This window comes from Triticum dicoccoides, chromosome 7A (genome assembly GCF_002162155.2).
Source record: "Triticum dicoccoides isolate Atlit2015 ecotype Zavitan chromosome 7A, WEW_v2.0, whole genome shotgun sequence".
NCBI lineage: Eukaryota > Viridiplantae > Streptophyta > Magnoliopsida > Poales > Poaceae > Triticum > Triticum dicoccoides.
Genome location: NC_041392.1, coordinates 723,167,845 through 723,174,424, shown reverse-complemented (window position 1 = coordinate 723,174,424; position 6,580 = coordinate 723,167,845).

The following is a 6,580-nucleotide window of genomic DNA, read 5'->3' as shown; positions in this document are numbered from 1 at the left end:
ATATAAAGCAGCACCTCCCTCGCCGGAGACACACCACCGACCCGCAACCCCCCTCTCTCTTCCCATGCACAGTCGCCGCCGCCGTTCTCTTTCCGCCGCCACAAACGATTGGCGGGAGGTTTCCCGGGCACCGGGCGGCGGCCAATGGCTTCGGCCGCCGCTCGCTGCACGAGTGAGAGGCCCACATCCTCCATGAAGCGGACATCTCGGCGCCTCCCGACATGAACGCGCCGGGGAGGTGGAGGCTCAGCACCGGGGGCGTCGCTGTGCCCCTGTTGCCCGACGTCACGCGGCCCGACTACTTCAACCCCGAGGTCGAGCATGTGTGGGCGTCGCTGGCAGAGGAGCAGCGGGCCCGCCTGGAGTACGCCGCAGGCAAACACCAGGTGTAACGGCCTACTCCGAGCGCCGGCAGGCGGAGCTGCTAGCCTCCACCCGGTGGTGCGGGGGACGAAGAACAGCGACGACCGTCACCTGTGGTGGGGCGCCCCTGGTCGCACGCTCCACGCCGTCCTCGAGCACCTCGAGGGCGGCAACGAGCCGCCGTTCATGTACCCTGCCACCCTGGCCCCCCGCCGGAGAAGCGGACAATGGATGCCAAGGAGGACCGGCTCCTCTTCCTCCTCCTCCCACTCCTCCTGCTCATTGGTGTTGTACAACGTCAAGGCCAAGCCCGCGGAGACAAGGGCGGGCGGGCCTCCTCCTCGGCTCCTCCCTGCCTCGTCGAACCGAAGAGGGAGCCGGGGCTTGCCGCTGTCAAGACGGAGGCGGGGTTCGACGATGCCGCGGCCATGAAGTGGGCGCGGCTGGAGCACCAACGCCGCGCCCTAGAGGAGATCGCCGCTCGGTGCCGTAGCTGCGACGAGGGAGGCATCGTCGTTCTCTACGACGGCACCGACGATGTGCTGTTGGCGAGCGTAGTAATAATTCAAAAAATTTCCTACGTGTCACCAAGATCAATCTAGGAGATGCTAGCAACGAGAGAGAGGGAGTGCATCTTCATACCCTTGAAGATTGCTAAGCGGAAGCGTTACAAGAAAGCGGTTGATGGAGTCGTACTCCCAGCGATTCAAATCGCGGAAGATCCGACCAAGTGCCGAACAGACGGCGCCTCCGCGTTCAACACACGTACAGCCCGGGGACGTCTCCTCCTTCTTGATCTAGCAGGGGGAGAGGAGAAGTTTGAGGGAGAACTCCGACAGCACGACGGCGTGGTGGTGGTGGAGCTCGTGGTTCTCCGGCAGAGCTTCGCTAAGCACTACAGAGGAGGAGGTGTTAGAGGAGGGAGGGGCTGCGCCAGTGAAGGGGTGCCACTGCCCCCTCTCTCCCTCACTATGTATAGGGGGAAGGGGGGAGGAGGAGGTGCCCTACGGTTTCCTTAGGGTAGGGGTGGCGGCCACAGGGGAAACCCTAGATGGGTTTGGGCGCCCCCACCCCTAAAAAACTTGCCCCCCCAAGCCGGAAGGGGCGGCTAAAGGAAATATGCCCTAGAGGCAATAATAAAGTTATTATTTATTTCCTTATATCATGATAAATGTTTATTATTCATGCTAGAATTGTATTAACCGGAAACATAATACATGTGTGAATACATAGACAAACAGAGTGTCACTAGTATGCCTCTACTTGACTAGCCTGTTGATCAAAGATGGTTATGTTTCCTAGCCATAGACATGAGTTGTCATTTGATTAACGGGATCACATCATTAGGAGAATGATGTGATTGACATGACCCATTCCATTAGCTTAGCACCAGATCATTTAGTATGTTGCTATTGCTTTCTTCATGACTTATACATGTTCCTATGACTATGAGATTATGCAACTCCCGTTTGCCGGAGGAACACTTTGTGTGCTACCAAACGTCACAACGTAACTGGGTGATTATAAAGGAGCTCTACAGGTGTCTCCAAAGGTACATGTTGGGTTGGCGTATTTCGAGATTAGGATTTGTCACTCCGATTGTCGGAGAGGTATCTCTGGGCCCTCTCGGTAATGCACATCACATAAGCCTTGCAAGCATTGCAACTAATGAGTTAGTTGTGAGATGATGTATTACGAAACGAGTAAAGAGACTTGCCGGTAACGAGATTGAACTAGGTATTGAGATACCGACGATCGAATCTCGGGCAAGTAACATACCGATGACAAAGGGAACAAAGTATGTTGTTATGCGGTCTGACCGATAAAAGATCTTCGTAGAATATGTGGGAGCCAATATGAGCATCCAAGTTCCGCTATTGGTTATTGACCGGAGACATGTCTGGGTCATGTCTACATTGTTCTCGAACCCGTAGGGTCCGCAAGCTTAACGGTACGATGACAGTTTCATTATGAGTTTATATATTTTGATGTACCGAAGTTTTTTTGGAGTCCCGGATGTGATCACGGACATGACGAGGAGTCTCGAAATGGTCGAGACATAAAGATTGATATATTGGACGGCTATATTCGGACACCGGGAGTGTTCCGGGTGATTTCGGAGAAAACCGGAGTGCCGGAGGGTTACCGGAACCCCCCCGGGAGAAGTAATGGGCTTTATGGGCCAGGGTGGGCCGCGCGCCCCTTCCCCCTCTGGTCCGAATTGGACTAGGAGAGGGGGGGGGGGCGCCCCCCTTTCCTTCTCCCTCTTCCCTTTCCTTTCCCCCTCCTAGTAGGAGTAGGAAAGAGGGGAGTCCTACTCCTACTAGGAGGAGAACTCCTCGATAATATTGTAGCGGTGCTTAGGCGAAGCCCTGCGATGGTAGAACATCAAGATAGTCACCACTTCGTCGTGCTGATGGAACTCTTCCCCGACACTTTGCTGGATCGGAGTCCGGGGATCGTCATCGAGCTGAACGTGTGCTAGAACTCGGAGATGCCGTAGTTTCGATGCTTGATCGGTCAAGCCGTGAAGACGTACGACTACATCAACCGCGTTGTCATAACGCTTCCGCTGTCGGTCTACGAGGGTACGTAGACAACACTCTCCCCTCTCGTTGCTATGCATCACCATGATCTTGCGTGTGCGTAGGAATTTTTTTTGAAATTACTACGTTCCCCAACAGTGGTATCAGAGCCTAGGTTTTATGCGTTGATGTTGTGCACGAGTAGAACACAAGTGAGTTATGGGCGATATAGGTCATACTGCTTACCAGCATGTCATACTTTGGTTCGGCGGTATTGTTGGATGAAGCGGCCCGGGCCGACATTACGCGTACGCTTATGCGAGACTGGTTCTACCGACGTGCTTTGCACACAGGTGGCTGGCAGGTGTCAGTTTCTCCAACTTTAGTTGAACCGAGTGTGGCTACGCCCGGTCCTTGCGAAGGTTAAAACAGCACCAACTTGACAAACTATCGTTGTGGTTTTTGATGCGAGGGTAAGATTGGTTCTTGCTTAAGCCCGTAGCAGCCACGTAAAACTTGCAACAAACAAAGTAGAGGACGTCTAACTTGTTTTTGCAGGGCATGTTGTGATGTGATATGGTCAAGACGTGATGAGATATAAGTTGTTGTATGAGATGATCATGTTTTGTTGAAGTTATCAGCAACTGGCAAAATCCTTATGGTTGTCTCTCTATTGCATAAGATGCAAGCGCCCAATAATTGCTTTACTTTATCGCTATGCGATAGCAATAGTTGCAAGAGCAATTGTTGGCGAGACGACCACGTGACGACACATTGATATAGATCAAGATGATGGAGATCATGGTGTCATGCCGGTGACGATAGAGATCATGACACTACTTTGGAGATGGAGATCAAAGGCACAAGATGATGATGACCATATCATGTCACATATTTTGATTGCATATGATGTTTATCTTTTATACATCTTATTTAGCTTAGTTTGACGGTAGCATTTTAAGATGATCTCTCACTAATTATCAAGAAGTGTTCTCCCTCAGTATGCACCGTTGCGAAAGTTCTTCGTGCTGAGACACCACGTGATGATCGGGTGTGATAGGCTCTACGTTCAAATACAACGGGTGCAAAACAGTTGCACACGTGGAATACTCAGGTTAAACTTGACGAGCCAAGCATATACAAATATGGCCCCGGAACACGGAGACCGAAAGGTTGAGCGTGAATCATATAGTAGATATGATCAACATAGTGATGTTCACCAATGAAACTACTCCATCTCATGTGATGATCGGACATGGTTTAGTTGATTTGGATCACGTGATCACTTAGAGGATTAGATGGATGTCTATCTAAGTGGGAGTTCTTAAGTAATATGATTAATTGAACTTAAATTTATCATGAACTTAGTCCTGGTAGTATTTTGCAAATTATGTTGTAGATCAATAGCTCGCGTTGTTGCTTCCCTGTGTTTATTTTGATATGTTCCTAGAGAAAATTGTGTTGAAAGATGTTAGTAGCAATGATGCGGATTGGATCCGTGATCTGAGGTTTATCCTCATTGCTGCATAGAAGAATTATGTCCTTGATGCACCGCTAGGTGACAGACCTATTGCAGGAGCAGATGCAGACGTTATGAACGTTTGCCTAGCTCAATATGATGACTACTTGATAGTTTAGTGCACCATGCTTAATGGCTTAGAATTGGGACTTCAAAGACGTTTTGAACGTCATGGACCATATGAGATGTTCCAGGAGTTGAAGTTAATATTTCAAGCAAATACCCGAGTTGAGAGATATGAAGTCTCAAACAAGTTCTATAGCTAAAAGATGGAGGAGAATCGCTCAACTAGTGAGCATGTGCTCAGATTGTCTGGGTGCTACAATCACTTGAATCAAGTGGGAGTTAATCTTCCAGATAAAATAGTGATTGATAGAATTCTCTAGTCACCATCACCAAGTTAGTAGAACTTCGTGATGAACTATAGTATGCAAGGGATGACGAAAACGACTCCCGATCTTTTCATGATGATGAAATCGATGAAGGTAGAAATCAAGAAAGAGCATCAAGTGTTGATGGTTGACAAGATCACTAGTTTCAAGAAAAGGGCAAAAGAAAATAAAGGGGAACTTCAAGAAGAACAGCAAGCAAGTTTCTGCTCAAGTGAAGAAGCCCAAGTCTGGTCCTAAGCCTGAGACTAAGTGCTCGTACTGCAAAGGGACTGGTCACTCAAAGTGGAACTACCCCAAGTGATTGGCGGATAAGAAGGATGACAAAGTGAACATAAGAATATTTGATATACATGTTATTGATGTGTACTTTACTAGTGTTTATAGCAACCCCTCAGTATTTGATACTAGTTCAGTTGCTAAGATTAGTAACTCGAAATGGGAGTTGCAGAATAAACAGAGACTAGTTAAGGGTGAAGTGACGATGTATGTTGGAAGTGGTTCCAAGATTGATATGATCATCATCGCACACTCCCTATACTTTCGGGATTAGTGTTGAACCTAAATAAGTGTTATTTGGTGTTTGCGTTGAGCATGAATATGATTTGATCATGTTTATTGTAATACGGTTATTCATTTAAGTAAGAGAATAAATTTTTGTTCTGTTTACATGAATAAAACCTTATATGGTTACACACCCAATGAAAATGGTTCATTGGATCTCAATCGTAGTGATACACATATTCATAATATTGAAACCAAAAGATGCAAAGTTAATAATGATGGTGCAACTTATTTGTGGCACTGCCGTTTAGGTCATGTTGGTGTAAAGCACATAAAAAAACTTCATGCTGATGGGATTTTGGAATCACTTGATTATGAATCACTTGGTGCTTGCGAACCATGCCTTATGGGCAAGATGACTAAAGACTCCGTTCTCCGGAACAATGGAGCAAGCAACTGACTTATTGGAAATAATACATACTGATGTATGTGATCCGATGAGTGTTGAAGCTCGTGGCGGGTATCATTATTTTATGACCTTCACATACGATTTGAGCAGACATGGGTATATCTACTTGATGAAACATAAGTCTGAAACATTTGAAAAGTTCAAAGAATTTTAGAGTGAAGTGGAAAATCATCGTAACAAGAAAAATAAGGTTTCTACGATCTGATCGCGGAGACAAATATTTGAGTTACGAGTTTGGTCTTCAATTAAAACTATGTGGAATAGTTTCACAAATTCATGCCACCTGGAACACCACAGCATAATGATGTGTTCAAACGTCATAACCGTACTTTATTGGATATAGTGCAATCTATGATGTTTCTTACAGATTTACCAACATCGTTTTGGGGTTATGCATTAAAGACAGCTGCATTCACGTTTAAAAGGGCACCATCTAAGTCCGTTGAGACGACACAATCTGAACTTTGGTTTGGCAAGAAACCAAAGTTGTCGTTTCTTAAAGTTTGGGATTGTGATGCTTATATGAAAAGGTTTCATCCTGATAAGCTCAAACCCAAATCGGAGAAATATGTCTTCATAGGATACCCAGAGGAGACTGTTGGGTACACCTTCTATCACAGATCTGAAGGCAAGACATTCGTTGCTAAGAATGGATCCTTTCTAGAGAAGGAGTTTCTCTCGGAAGAAGTGAGTGGGAGGAAAGTAGAACTTGATAAGGTAATTGTACCTTCTCCCTTATGGAAAAGTAGTTCATCACAGAAATCTGTTCCTGTGACTACTACACCAATTAGTGAGGAAGCTAATGATGATG